Genomic DNA, 16,208 nt, shown 5'->3' with positions numbered 1-16,208 from the left:
TGAACACTCATTTATATTTACAACCGTGAAAATCAGAAACTTCCATGTGAAGAACAAGGTAGAACAGCTAGTCTATATATATATAAAAGGCAAAAAAGGAGATTGACTCACTGACTCATCACAAAATCTCTTAAACCACAAGGCCTACAATCTTGAAACTTGGCAGGTAGCTTCTCCTAAGGTCCCAGGTGCTTGCTAAGAACCGTTTTTACAAATGTCACTGCCCATCCAAGGAAATCGCCAAAAATGTATGTATGTATGTATGTATGTATGTATGTATGTTCCAGCATAACTCAGGAATACCTACAGCAATTTACACCAAACTTGGTACACATATGACTTACAATCTGGGAACAAATACTGTGGGGGTAAGCCACCACTAGCACCCCTAGGGGTTGGACAGCAGCACAGGGTATTTCAGTAGACAGCATAACTATAGAATGCCTGAAGCAATTTCAACCAAACTTGGTACACATATGACTTAAATCTGAGAACAAACACTGTGCAGGTAAGACACCACTTGCACCCCAAGGGGTTGGACAGCAGCACAGATTATTTCACGAGACAGCATAACTCCGAAATGCCTGGACCAATTTACACCAAACTTGCTACACATATGACTTACAATCTGGGAACAAACACTGTGGGGGTAACACACCCCTAGCAACCCTAGGGGTGAGCCAGCAGCACAGACTATATCAGGACATGCATGATATGTCAGTGACAACAAGGATTCATGTGACAGTGGAAGTGACATTATGTGAGGAGGGGAATGGAGGTAGCAGGAAGCCACACGCTGAGAGTTACATAGTGGGAGGAGCAGGGCCCCCAAGCACAGAGTATATTAGAGATGCATGATATGTCAGGACAGAGCTGCATGTGACAGGGGCAGTGACATGATGTCAAGAAGGGAATGGAGGTAGCACGAACCCACACACTGAGAGTTATATAGTGGAAGTAGCATGGTCCCCCAGCAGCACAGAGTATATCAGGAGATGCATAATTATTTCACAGGGGCACTGACATGATGTGAGGAGGGGAATGGAGGCAGCAAGAAGCCACAGACTGAGAGTTGTATAGTGGGAAGAGCAGGGTTCCTTGTGTGACCAAAAAGGGCTCCGGCCACTACACAAAGTGAGTCAGGAAAGCAAGATATGCCTATATACTAGATCTCCAACCAACATAAATGATTACACACACACACACACACACACACACACACACACACAGTACCAGTCAAAAGTTTGGACACACTTTCTCATTCATTTGAATGAGAAAGTGTGTCCAAAGTTTTGACTGGTACCATATTATTTTTATATATATATATATATATATATATATAAAAGTGGTCGAAAAAAAGGCGTCACTCCAGGTCTTTAAAGTGTAAAATCTTCAATAAGTGAAATCAAAGAATCATCACAAAAACCAACGTTTTGGGGCCTGTAGCCCCTTTGTCAAGGTGTGTATAGTATTACCTTATAAAGCACGCTCCACCTCTACATTTGACCCACAGTCCTCCAACCCTTCTCTGAAAACTTTCATAAGACTAATGGACGATTCGGTTACTTGCTACACCAGCACCCCAACGCAACAAAGGAAAAACATGTCCAAAACTGAAAGGGATGCATTAAAAGACCTGAGTAATTATAAAGATGTCATTTTCCGCCCGGCGGATAAAGGAGGGGCTTTAGTGATCCAAGACTTACGGGATTACCTAGATGAGATCCATCGACAATTGGCAGGGACACAGACTAACCAAATGCTGGTCTCGGATCCAACTCAAGAATTCAAGCAAGAACTTGATAAAGTTCTGGAAGAAGCCAAGATCGAAGGAAAAATTTCTAACAAGCTGCACAATGCACTAATACAGAAATTCCCAGTAGTGCCGGTCCTATTTACAACCCCTAAGATTCATAAAGATAATAAGAAACCCCCCAGCAAGTCGATAATATCGGCGAGAGACTCTTTTTACCAGCCAGTATCACAATTTTTAGATTGTGTACTACAGCCGCTGGTAGTAAAACAACCAACGTATATCAAGGACACTACAGATTTCTTGTTGAGGCTCAAGGACATAGGTACGGTACCAGCAGACACACAGATGTGTGTAATGGACATCTGTAGCCTTTACACTAGTATACCGCATGCTGAGGGGCGTTCCTGTATAATGAAAATATGCAAGAAGTTGATATGGAATTATACATGCACTTCCTCTATTTCACAAAACTATTTCCTATTCGACGGAAAATATTTCCTACAACGAAACGGATGTGCCATGGGGAGCAGTGTCGCACCAGCGTACGCGAATGTATAGGAGGAGAAGAGACTCTTCTTCGAAGATATGAACATAATGCAGCACATACTTCTGTACTGTCGCTTTATAGATGATGTGTTTATGTTGTGGACAGGGGGGGCTAACCTGTTCAAGACAGTGATGGATGATATCAACTCGAAAGCAGAGCATATAAAATTTACATACCAGAATGACACTGCAAGCATGAATTACTTGGATGTAACAGTCAAGATTTCAAATAATAAGATCTCCACCACATTATATACCAAGCCAACAGACAAAAATATGCTCCTGAGGGCTGACAGCCACCACCCAAAACCCCTAAACCCCTAGGGGTCTGCCAAGATCGCAGTTGATGAGAACAGCAAGGATCCACAGCGACCATGGTTCTTTGGATACAGAACTAAACAAAGTAGTGAAGAGATTCACAGAGCGGGGATATGATCCAATCAAGTTACAGGAACAAAAGCAAGAAGTCCTCTATCTCGAAAGGGATACTCTTTTTAAAAAATCAACAAGGGATACTAAGGAGGTCATCCCATGGACGAGTAAGTTTAGCACTTCCAGTCCAGTAGTCCAAAGAGCAACTAAAGCGCTATGGCCTATCGTGTCGACGGACAACAAATTAAGATGTTTCAAATCAAAAAGACAGATGAATTGTTTTACGAGAGGGAAGAATATCAAGGACTATATTGTACATTCGGACATCACAGGGTTTGAGATTAACCGTCATCCAAATTTTCTTACAAAAGCACCAGGATGTTACAAGTGCCTGGGATGCACTACGTGCAAATCAATGCTAACAGGAAACCTGTTCAAACACCCTAGTAAAGAACGAACCTACAGTATCCGTCATGTTCTGACTTGTACGACATCACATATAATCTACCTGATTACATCCCCTTGCGGGTTGGGATATGTAGGGAAGACTACCAGGGACTTGAGACAAAGGATGGCACTACACAGATCTGCAATTACAGCAGCCATCAGGACCGGGAGATCAGACCAACCAGTGGCCCAACACTTTGTGGATAAACAACATCCCTTAAATGTGCTACAATATATAATCATAGATCACGTCCCTTGGAGTGCAAGAGGAGGAGATAGAAATGGGAAGCTGCTGAACATGGAAGCACGCTGGATGTTCAAACTGGAAATGATCCAACTGAAAGGGCTCAATGAACAGATTCTGTGGAACACATTGACTAAAAAATAGCCTTGATAAAGAATACACATCTCCCCTGTGATTATATATTTCCCTCAGAGCCCTTTAGCTGTTTGGTAGTATATAGGGTTACGGGTCCTATTTTAGGCAGAGCCTTACTGTTGGTGACGGGCTACTCTTTGCTAACAATATGCAGGATAGAGTCTCTCAGTTGAAAGAATGTGCATGTGCGGAAATAGTTTTTCCCTTATTTTTCATTCCCCTGTCCCCGTCTCTCTCCCCCCCCTTCCCCTCCCCCCCTCCCTCCTTTGTTTCCCACATTGCCCATCTCCCTTTGTTACTGCCTCTCCCACCTTGCCATCACACCCATTTTTCTTGTCCGTGGGCCTTTTCCCCCCTCACCCATCCTTTTTCCGTCCTTACACCCCTCTGCTTCTTCTTTTTGCCCCCCTTCTCCTTTCTGTTCTGCAATACTATATTAACCTATAATTGCACATCTGCCAGTAATTCTAAATACCCAAGCATGGTATATCAATTCAGCAACTTAGTGTGTATGCCCATGCAGTAGTATATCCATGTACCCAGGAACAAGACAAGTGCATGTTATGTGTTTTAGGTTCATGTAATTTATTTTTATTGTAATAGCACAAGTAATGTTTTTATCACTATCACTATCACATTATTATTTTCCCTGCAGAACCTGGCACGTTAGCGCATAGGCGAGCGGCACGGATTGCCACGGCGACCGTCCCGGACCCGATCGTGACGTCATAACTGCGGGACGCCGGAAGAGGACGGGCTGCACGTGTGATGAGGGAGTCCACGAGACTCCGGAAGTCCCCCGGCACCCGACAGAATTGACGGCGCGGACGAAGCTCCTCTTCACTCACGGGTAGACTGGCTTTATAAGGTAAGACGATTTCACTGTGCACTATACACACCTTGACAAAGGGGCTACGGGCCCCAAAACGTTGGTTTTTGTGATGATTCTTTGATTTCACTTATTGAAGATTTTACACCTTAAAGACCTGGAGTGACGCCTTTTTTTCGACCACTTATCTATACTTATATTGGAGGGCACCCAGGCAACTGTACAATACAGGGGCCAAGAGTGCCGGGCACCATTGCTGCTATATATATATTTTTATATATATATATATATATATATATATATATATATGTGTGTGTGTATATATATATATATATATATATATATATACACACACACACACATATATATACATACATACACACACACACCTCACTACTGTGTATATCTTATTCTGTATAATTTGATTTGCCTGTCAATCAGATGATAAGAGCTGTAATTTCACATCTGAACTTACTTTAAGGAATTACAACTTCATCATTTAATACTTCATATGTGTAAGGAATGCATATATTTATCAGCAGCCTAATGTGTAGGCCTGACATAATATATTTGTATATATATATATATATATATATATATATCTGATAAATGCATAATAATTGAAGTACAATAATCATATATAATATATTAAATATAAATATAGCATACTGTATATAAGATTCCAATTTTTTTATACAGATTACAGATGTGTCCACATACACCCATCCCCAAATTTCCACAGACTTTTACACAAAATATGCATCTTAGTCGCAATGCTAATGCACCATATACTGCCTATATACTAGATCTCCAACCAATGTAAATTAACAAACAACTATAATTCTAATTTACCATCCTCATCCCGTAGCTAAGCATCGGTATTCAGCTAGTTTTGTATATTGTTACTGTACTTAGGATAAGCATTTAACCATGTGCTCCACCATGGGATGAATTATTGTAATTTATTGAAATAGATGCAGTCCGAGCTAGTACCATGGAGTTGATGCTGATGGTACTGGTGGGGACAGGCAGTTTGGGGTGACACAGGTTTTAAGAGAATCATTGGTACTCATTGTAAATGTTGCATCTTTACATTGTGTAATACATTATTTTCATGCAGAACATGTTTAAAAGGTTGTCCACCCAAATTATCTCTTCCATATGTGTAATAGGTATGAGCTGCTTGCTTTACTGGGTAAGCTGTATCAAGGACTCTAGAATAAGAATTAAGTTTGCCAGTGTTTACAGTGTCGACATTATAAAGTTTGCATGGTTTAACATGTCAATATGCATGATTTCAACATCCTCAGTTCACATTGTCAATATCTAAAATGTTGCCATTTGAAATGTCAACATTCTGAGGATCCTGATGGTTAGGATTAGATGCCGCCAGGAATTAGATGTTACTGTAGGTGGCAGGGGGAAGTTAGGGTTAGGCACCAGGGGGAAGGATAGGGATTTGGATTAAACATAGGGGGTAGAATACTCACCAGAATGCGGCTGCTGAAATGTCACCACTGGAAGTGCTCTGTATGTGACCTCCAGCTCCTGGTAGAAGACGCTAGAGCTGCCGCCAGGAAAAGACACTAAACCTCCAGGGATGTTTTGTTAGCAGTTCATCATGTCAACGTTTCATCCTTGTAGACAAGATGAATGGTGACGTCACTGTTGACCAATTATATCCTACCTCTTGACAACGCAACAAAATTTTGAGAAACAAACATAGAATACAGGAGCAGGTGTACGTTGAGGACCATGTATTACTAACAACATCAGGACCTTTTGTTCCCAGGACTTAGATCAAGTTATTTTTCAATACAGCTCCATGAAACTTCTCAATTCAGTTCAGTTGACGAAGATTTAACAGTTAAGGTGCAAACACACTGGGCGATAATAGTAAGCGACGTCGCTCATTTTGCCCTTCCTGTGCGACGTTGTTTACTATATTGGCCAGTGTGTACGATGCCGAACGACGAGCGATGCACGGCCCCGCTGGTCATTAACGACCCTCGCTGTTGGCCGTACATGCAGCTCAATTTGGACAGTCGCCCAAAAGCTGCGTGCGCGGCCCGACCGTGGCGGGACACCGGTGAGCGATATAGTTTGAATTTCGCTCAGTGTGTACATGCTACAAATGACCGCCCTGGCAGGGAAGGAACACACTAAGCGACGTCGCTCATAGAGCACATCACCTAGTGTGTACCCACCTTTAGAGCCGGAGATATCAAATTCTATAAAATAACAGGTAGAATATCATTGGCTCCTATGGACAACCTCTCTTCTTTTGAAGGTCTGATGTCTCCGCCTCAGTCCTCATGCATGATGAACTCACAGGGCAAATAAGATTCCAGCAACTCCTGGCTTCAACTAATGGGGTGGTCCCTGAATAGGCACTCTTCCAGGCTAGGGTTAAAATACTTACCGGGATCTGTTGGCACTCTGAGCAATGGGATGCCCCTGTCGGCATTCTAACCACCGAGATCCTGACCGCCAGGATTCCGATACCAACCCATTCCGATACCAACCCATATTTTTTTACATCAGAGGAGGTCATAATGAATTGGGTTCATTTATTGGCAATCAGTGGAATAAAAAAAAAATCAAAGTGATCTTTACCAGCTGCAAAATAAAAGCTCTTTTACACTGTAGCAAATACAGATAGGATGATGTATTCTCCAGTCATCTCTTACAAGATAACTAGTGTATGGCCTTATTGTTTATATAGCTTTACTGCTTTGTGAGGACATGTCAGCTTGTGAAATGTCTTTAACATTTTTCTGCTTTCTTATTTACAGAGGTTTGTTCCTTTTATTTAAGAGAATGATCAACCAACATTGGTAGACAGAACAAACTGTCTGCAGGAGGTACTGTATACCACATGCGGATTCTTAGCTTTATGGGCTGATCAATTGTCTAGATAAGCACTGGACAAACACATGAATTTGCAAGATGAGCCTCATATCTAGGCGTGTTTTCCCACTGACTGATTTTATCTTTCTGCAGTTCATAATAGGTACTGTAATAGAAGACATTTCTAAAATGTTTGGTGATGTTTGTTTACTAAGAACATGGGGGGAAAAAAAGACCTGCCTATTCTCCTGGATCCTGCGGGAGACATATGATTTTTCGGGTAGTCCCCCACTCCCCTGGAAGAGTGGGCAACCCTTCTGCATCTCGCCCACTTCCTACTGGAGTGGGTAGAATGGAAATATTAATACAGGGAATCTGCAGACATTGGGAGAGGGGCCTATTGATGCGTTTCTATGGAAACACTGCATTTTGGCCTCACCCCTATACAAATTAGTGACAATTGCAGCATTTTAATATGAGGAGGCAGGACTTGACTATCCCGGCAATGTCCCCATTGCTGGTTTTTAAAATGGTAATTTGTTTATAAATTTATTAAGTAGAGCTGCTCTATGCAGCCGCATACAAATCAATTCTAAAATTTTGACAGAATTTTTTGTATTTTCGGTATATTAAAATATGTTGCATCACAAACTCTGATGCAAACCCGATTTTTATGCAGTTGAGTGATTATCAGCAGTCACTGCAAAGGTCTTATGACAGCGGTCGTAGAGAGGACGTATTCATGACCAATTGACCACCAGGGACTGTTTTGGGCAGTTATGGGGAGTGGTTGCAAAAATGCTGGCATGTTACGAGCATATTTGAGGTGTGTCTCAGCCTGTAACTGTAATCCCGTATGCAGCTGCCATGGCTCTGATGTCTCACTTCCTGCGGCCATGCTGTGTGATCATGCGGATACTCAGAAGTTTGCTAATTGACTGATCTGCACCTGGTGCTGCATCTTTGTAAGGGACTCTCAGACCTGCCAGTAGGCATGTCCATATAAAAACAGATGGCTGCAGCATTTGCCTATTTTGGAACAGTTGCCGCCTTCACATTTACAGCTGCGCGGCATTAGTGTACATCTCTGAATTGCGCCCATATTCACTGTCAAGATTTGATGCTGTATAGGTAAATGAACAACCTCTGAATGGCAAATGTGTAAAGCCAACTTCTATTGACACATTTGATCAGAGGCTATGGACAATTGTGCAGGGAACATTTATGTGGCCATTGAATCAATAGAGTTTGAGGAAATTCCAATTTCACTCCATGTCAAAAGCTGTGGGGTTGTTTCAGAGTTGCGGGTAAGTTAGACTCAATTGCCCCAATGATCTAAGGGCCTAATTCAAATTGGTATATGTACTAGTCCGATAATTGTAGCATTGCACATGTGCAGAATGGGTCCTATTTGCTCACTCGCATCCCCCTCCCCTTTGCCACAGCATGATTGATATGCTGTGGCATCTAAGGTGGCAGAGCAGGGACAGTAGCCAGGGCCGTTCTACAAAACGGGTACATTCCATTTTGTAGGTGTGCTGACCCCAGGGTCTGCATTGTCCTAATTCAGGTGACCAGTTTTGGTGGTCAACCTGAGTTAAGATTTGGCGTCTGCCCATTTTCTGGGTAAGCTGAGAACAGTGGCTAGGTCCCCAGATGCAGATTCACAGGCCACGAGTTGTTTCCTCCCTCTGGGACTGTCAGATCGAGTTGTGATAGGCAGAGAGCTGGCTTCCTGTAGGAAGCCACTTCCTGCTTTTCATGCAGCTCAATCCGACTTCTATGGACTGCAGCCACACCGCGGCATCAGTGTATGCACCTCCCCAGGCACCTGCCAGATCCTTTGTGCAGGTTCTGAGACACGGGGATCCATGTCCTCTCTCCTCTCCAGGTTGGGGGTAGCAGCAGCCCCCCTACTTAAAATAAGTAGGAGCTGCTGCTGCTGTATATATTAGCAATTGAAAATGGCAACACATTTTCTTGATAGGCGGGGTGCATTCATTTATGAAATTATAATTCAAAAGGGCTTGCAGGACCCACTTCTTTGTTAAGGTCTTCCAGCTCTCATAATAACCCAGTTCTCTATGTTCATCACTGACTGTCTCTCCCCTCTGTGTCACTCCATCTCACCCCTTTAGACTGTAAGCTATCACATCCAGGGCCCTCTTCCCTCATGTGCTTAACCTTTCCTCACTTATACCATCAAGTCCTTCCTAGTGCCTACAATGGTACCAAACATTTCAATTTGGTTGCTCATTTAGCTTTTATGATCGCTGATGCAGTTATGTCTATAAACCTTGTCCATGTTCTGCAATGTTTTGTACTGTACAGTATGTCACTTTTTCTTGTTTTGATCATACTGTTTCTGTACTTTGTAAGGCACTGCAGACCCTTGTGGCGCCATATAAGTAAAGAATGTTGATGATGATGATTATGATAATAATAATAATAACAACAACAACAACAACAACAACAACAACAACAACTACTACAACAACTACAACAACAATATAGATGGGCCCTTTTCCATTTTTGATTTAGTAAAACCAGCAGCTTGTAAATTGCCCAAAATCAGGTCAGTGATCCTACTGAAGGACCTTGCAGTAAGCAAATTGTAGCCTCCAAAGATAATTGCTGATAAAAATAACAATAAATTAACGTCAAACTGCAGAGTTTTGCCAATACTGTGGGACCTCTACTCTAACCATTAGTAGATCATCTGTATAATAGGCAACTTGTATTTCAGGGTTATATATAGGTCCTTTAGGCAACCTGTATTTCAGGGTTATATATACAGTAAGTCCCCTTCATGGTATTTTATCTAGAAGTACTTACTAATAATTCTACATAACAATTAAACTTTTACTGAGATCTAGCTGCTTTTTATGTAATACAATGTTACAATGTCTAAATGTACAGTATGTTTGCACTTAGCATACATTATGTAACAGTCCAGGCCCTTCATCTTTGTGTATAATGTTTATTGATCTCTGTAGTTCACACTTTAGACTTGGCTACAATTACACGTGCTGGTTATAACAAAACAATTTTAAGCTTGTTCCAACTGTTGTTTGATCACATGGTAAAATGATAGCGTGTTTTTAAACAGTAAAGATCTGGATGGGGTGATATTTGAGACACCAGCTGAGATGCTGGGACGCTGTAGTGAATTTATACACTTTTGAATTGTAAAAAAGCTAATTTTACTTGTTTTTTTGGAAAAAAGTAGTTACACAATTTTATATCTAGGTTTAGACTTGACTCAATAGCAAGATTTTGTGTACAGTATGTGCCACCTCTAATTGTCTTGCAATAAGCAATCAAAATCACAACACTACAAAACATGAATTTACCATTGTCAGAATTTCCTATAGGGTGTTTTCTTCCCAATATTCAGGTTATCCCAGCAATTCATGTTTTGAGGATTTGTCTCCAGAAGCCTATGGGGGTAATTACTGACCCAGCAACACAGATTAACTCACCTGTGCATGATAAAAGAAATCCATACATGATCTGTTGTTGGTATATAACGACTGGAGTGGAGTACCTGCTGTAGAGGCTTGCATACTTGCTATACTGGATTACAACAGTGTTTCCCAAACGCTGTCCTCAAGGCACCGCAACAGTCCAGGTTTTAAGGTTATCCATGGTTAGGCACAGGTGACTTAATTAGTACCACAGTCAGCTTGATTATACCAGTGATTCTCATACACCGTCCTCAAAGAGCACTAATGGTCCAGGTTTTAAGTATATCCATGGCTCAGCACAGATGGTTATATCATATTAACTGAGGTACTAATTAAGTCACCATTTGTCAAGCATAGATATACTTAAAACCTGTACCGTTTGTGCTCTTTTAGGACCGAGTTTGGGAACCACGGGATTATACAATCTGTGCACAAGCAGGGATATCCCTAAAATATGGACTGTTGAGGACCGCATTTGAGAACCAATGGATTACAGTTTGAATAAATCAATCTGCAGCATCAATAATGTGTCCAGTAGATACAAATGTGGAAATGAATTTGCCTGCGAAGGGATGCCATTGCAAATTGCCATTGCAGCTGTGTTTAAATACTGGCAACTGCACCCCATCTCGCACAGTTCGGCCAACCAAATGCCGAAATCACACAAATTTTTTCGCTACCCTATGTAGACTATTGTAGCACCGATTCAGCTGGGCAAATGGATTTCCTGGTAATTTAATGACCCCTAAAGGGTTTCCTTCAGATTAGTATAATAATGGTCTTGGTAAAAATTCTATTTTGATAATAGTTTTTTTTCTCACTGATAAAGTTTTATTTTGAACTTGAATATTATGCTGAAATGCAGCCAATAGCTCCAGTGTCCTCTCCATTGTAGACCTTTTCTGACCTGTCCCTGCCGCTTGTCTGTCCAATTCACTGTTAACTTCTGTGTAGAGTCATCCAGATAACTTATGAACATTATACCAAATTACAGTCTAAGGGGGACATTTACTAAGCAGTGATAAGAGCGGAGAAGTGAGCCAGTGGAGAAGTTACCCATGGCAACTAATCAGCACTGAAGTAACATCTATAATTTGCATATTATAAAATTATACAGAGCTGCTGATTGGTTAATGGGGCAACTTCTCCACTGCCTCACTTCTCTGCTGTTATTACTGCTTAGTAAATGTCCCCTAACTTTTATACCACAAACATTAACATACCAGTGTGTTTTTGAACAGATCGAAAAAACTATACAAATGTAAAGGTGTGTACACATGGTGTAATTCTTCTTACGATTTTGACTATATAGTGTCGAAGTCATAAAATATTACAATACATACATTACGTACAAACACCACATAGATGGCCTCCGTGTGCTTACGTGTTCGGCTGTGATTGCACATATTCGCAAATTGCGTATGGTCGCTCCCGCGGTCCTGCGCATTAGAGCGTGGTATGAGTAATTACAGTGGAATTTGTACTCGCATGGAAAAGTCACAAAGACATACCATAAATCTAATCTATATATTGTATAAATCCCACACTGTCTGCTTTTTCTTCTAAATAGCATGAAGATCAGTCACACATAAATTAAAACTCCCAGAGACTAAAATACAATGGCCTTATTTACACTAAGCTTTGAAATTCTATGAAGAAGGCAAACACCTTTGTTTACTAGGATAGCCGAGTTTCTATTTAAAATAATAAGTACTGGATTGTCATTGTCTCACCTGAAGAAAAAAACAAACGAAGAGACAATACCCAGGAACTGAAGCTGTTAGAAACTCAATTAACAATAGCTAACCAAAACGCAAACCAGACATTTAGAAATCTAAGATATTAACATTCATAGTCAAAACTCTTGGAGATGTATGTGTTTGTGTGTAAATATATATATATATATATATATATACATATATATATAATTCCTAACAAATTGTAATAGCAGGAGTGTGTGTGTGTGTGTGTGTGTGTGTATATATATATATATATATATATATATGAGTATATGGATATATGTGGATATATGTATATCTTGAGGATGGAAATAGATAATCATATCATGTGTGGGATCATATTGTTCAGAGTCACGTAAACATTAATCTGGTTGGAATAAGAACATTATTATATATTACCACATTAAGTTATTAATAATACCAGATTTATGTATGATTAATGTGATGGGTTTAACTGGTCATGGGGCGGGAACTCAGATGCAAACAACAGAAACCACATCTCAAGTCCTAGCCATCGCCCACTTCTTGAGCTGACCAATGATCCCCGGTGCACAGGATATGTCCCACCCCCGAACCAATGGAAGAAGAGCACACAGTGTCTATTGTATTATGTTTCAATCTACTGTATAAAGAGCCAGCTGCAGGCCAGGTCACTATCTCAGACTCTGAAGGTCATCACCCGTGATGACTGAGGACCGGACCGGGAAGCGCAGGTGAAACCAAAAGTATGTAACATTGACTGTAGCCATTATTCTATTGAATTGTATTGCTTTGTGATTGTAACCCCCTTTCAGTAATAATAGGCTGCGGTGTCGGAACCCAGCCATTTAAATACAATCTGGTGTTGTGTATTCTTTCCCTGCTAAGGTTTAAAGTGTATTACTATCGCATGTATAACTGTTAATGGTTTACTGTGTAACTTTGGGTGTGTACGTGCTGTGTGTACTTTGTACAGCCAGCGCGCTGTTTGTACGCAAAGTCCGTACACGGTATGGGACTCTGTACGCTAATGGTGTAATAAGTACGTAGGTTGTGCATTAGGTCTAGCGGCCGCAGCGGCTTCATTTAAAGTGTACAATATGTCTTTTTAAAGTGTTGCTTTTAGTCCTGTATGTAAATCAGCATTCTCAATTGGGGGCTCCATCAGGGATTCCACATACTCACAGCCTAACAGGTAATAGCAGACTTAATCTATCAGCAAAAGGGTGGACAGAAAGTATCCTACGTAACCTTTTCTTGGTCGGTGGATACACTAAAAACCCTACTTGTGTGCTGATTAGATGACGTCTGCTCTGTATGGTTTGTAGAGATGCTGGTAGAACCCGTAAAGTAAACAGGAAAAAAGCTATTTAAAAATCTGTTAATTTTTTTTGGCGCCAAAAGCGTACACAACAAAAGGCATTCATACCCTTTGTATACCCTCTCACATTGTTGCCATAAGACTCAAATTGTTAGATTCATTTAGATCTGTGTGAAACCGGTTACATTTTGTTGCTATATAGTTAAAACTAAACTAAATGTTTAAGGAAGTAAGTGTAAAGCACAAATGCAGTCTGGCCTGGTTGTAAAGGTTTATACAGAAAGAAACTGTGTGTTGTGTTATGTGAGCGATTATAGTTAGTATTGCTCACATTTATAGAAGTTGTGTGATTTGTTTTATTGCGTCCGCACATTGGTACACATGGTACGGAACATGAGGACAGCGTACAAAAACGTGCACGTGGCGCAAGGCCACACACGTGGCATAGAGGTACGCACGGTTGCGTAATTACGCAAGCTTGCGTAGGGTTGTGTGCGCATAATAAAACCACAGGATAGTTCGTTTAGTTTAAAGGTGGGACAGTAGCCACGCTACAATAGCACAAAACTGCCCGGTTTCTAAAGCAGATTAGTATAAAAAAAAATTTTTTTAAACTGTATTGCCTCTGGGGGTAAAGCTGCCTATCTGAATGAATTAAAATTTTCTGTACAGAAAAAACAAAGTGTATTTGAGTGGGCGAACATAGGAGTGAGTGGATTTTCCAACCCAGGGAATTCGGGATCCCGTCGTGTGGTACACCGAGTGAGTGGAGGCTTGGTGGCGTGAGGCGGCTGACTCACGTTAGTAAAAGGTTTAATACGTAAGTCGTGAGGAGACTTACACAGAAGCATGGTAGGGAATTGTGAATTGTGTTGTGACCCATATAGTTTTTGATACGCTTCGGCTGAGGTTTCGCAGCTTGTGATTCGATTCCAGTGGTCGTACGGCAGATAAGTAACAAGTACCTATATGCTGTGCGATTGGACCGCGCGTTTGTGGGTGCGATATATAGCGCAACGTGATATCCTTTTTACGAGCTTTTGCGTAAAATGGCGGTATCATTAGCGCTGTATAGAGCAGAGGTTCTCAAACTCGGTCCTCGGGGGCCCACACAATGCATGTTTTGCAGGTCTCCTCACAGAATCGCAAGTTAAATAATTAGCTCCACCTGTGGACCTTTTAAAATGTGTCAGTGAGTAATTAATACACCTGTGCACCTGCTGGGTTACCTGCAAAACATGCACTGTGTGGGCCCCCGAGGACCGAGTTTGAGAACCTCTGGTATAGAGCATACGCAAGCGTGATTTGTGTATAATAAAGTGCATAGGGAGTTTTCGCTGGTCTCTCTCAGGAAAATCTCCAACGACAGATACTTTACTGGAAAGGGTAAGTTATTCCTAAAAACTTCCAGTAAATATAGGTCAATAGGGGCCCTAAGTTGGGTACATTGCCTTCGCTATCGACAGTGTATGGTAGTACTGGCCAACGTGGGCGTGAGCAGGTGAAGAGCGCTCAGAGAACTTTCACCGTCACCTTATATTGAGTATTTTGGTGTTTGTGGGAAAAGGCCCACAATTTTGGGAGCCAGTTGCTCAAGTAAGGGACGTTTTGTAGCCAGGGTTCAGGTTGAAGAGCCGCGGCCCAGGGGGTCAGCGAAGTTTAAAAGAAAAAGTACGGAAGCCTTTTTGTCTGAATGGGAACGTATGACTGACAAAGATAGGGAACCATTCCCTAGGGTGGGCAACAGGAGGGGGATGTGCAAAGGGAACAAACTCGTAAAGCAGGTTCCAAACCTAGCAGGAATGGAGACACAAACACACCATTACCAACACAGGTCGAAGAAAAAAGATGGCTACAATCAATGGTACATCTGTAAAAGAAAATAGTATGCAAGAGCAATGTATTAACCCTAACCTTTGCAAGTTGTATCCTGTTTTGAAGTCTTTTCAAGGTTATAGGTCACGAGAAGAAGAAGGATCCAGCCAAATCGCAGCTCTCCTCCAAGCAGTCACTTTGCAAGAAACTCAGGTGGGGCCTGTCCAACCAGGTAGAGCAGTAACAATATTCCCCAATGAAAGAACTAGTGAGGTCACAGCTACCGGTAAGTGTGAGACAGTTCATTACACAGAGACAACAACACCTCACAGTAAACAGATTAGGAACGGAATGGTAGAATTACACCCTGTTTTGGAATTAGTAACTCCCAATGGGAGAACTGATAGTCAGGGAGTAATCCTCACCAGGAATAATGCAATGTATTGCCCGTGGCCCAGAGATGGGCTGCGGTCAATCATTTCAGAATTCCCCGACCCTCGGAAGCATTTAGCCAGATGTCAGAAGTTTATCAGCGATCTGGGTAATGCGTATGAACCGACAAACAAACACTGGCAGATATTTTTGAAAGCGTGCTTACCCCCTAATATTGACACCCAAAAATGTATCACTGATTGTAGATAAAGAGTCGGATAGTCGTATGACTGACAAACACAATCAGGAGAACTTAAAGCAAATTAACATGCAACT

This window comes from Pseudophryne corroboree, chromosome 3 (assembly GCF_028390025.1).
Source record: "Pseudophryne corroboree isolate aPseCor3 chromosome 3, aPseCor3.hap2, whole genome shotgun sequence".
NCBI lineage: Eukaryota > Metazoa > Chordata > Amphibia > Anura > Myobatrachidae > Pseudophryne > Pseudophryne corroboree.
Note: the sequence above shows the minus strand (reverse complement) of the source record.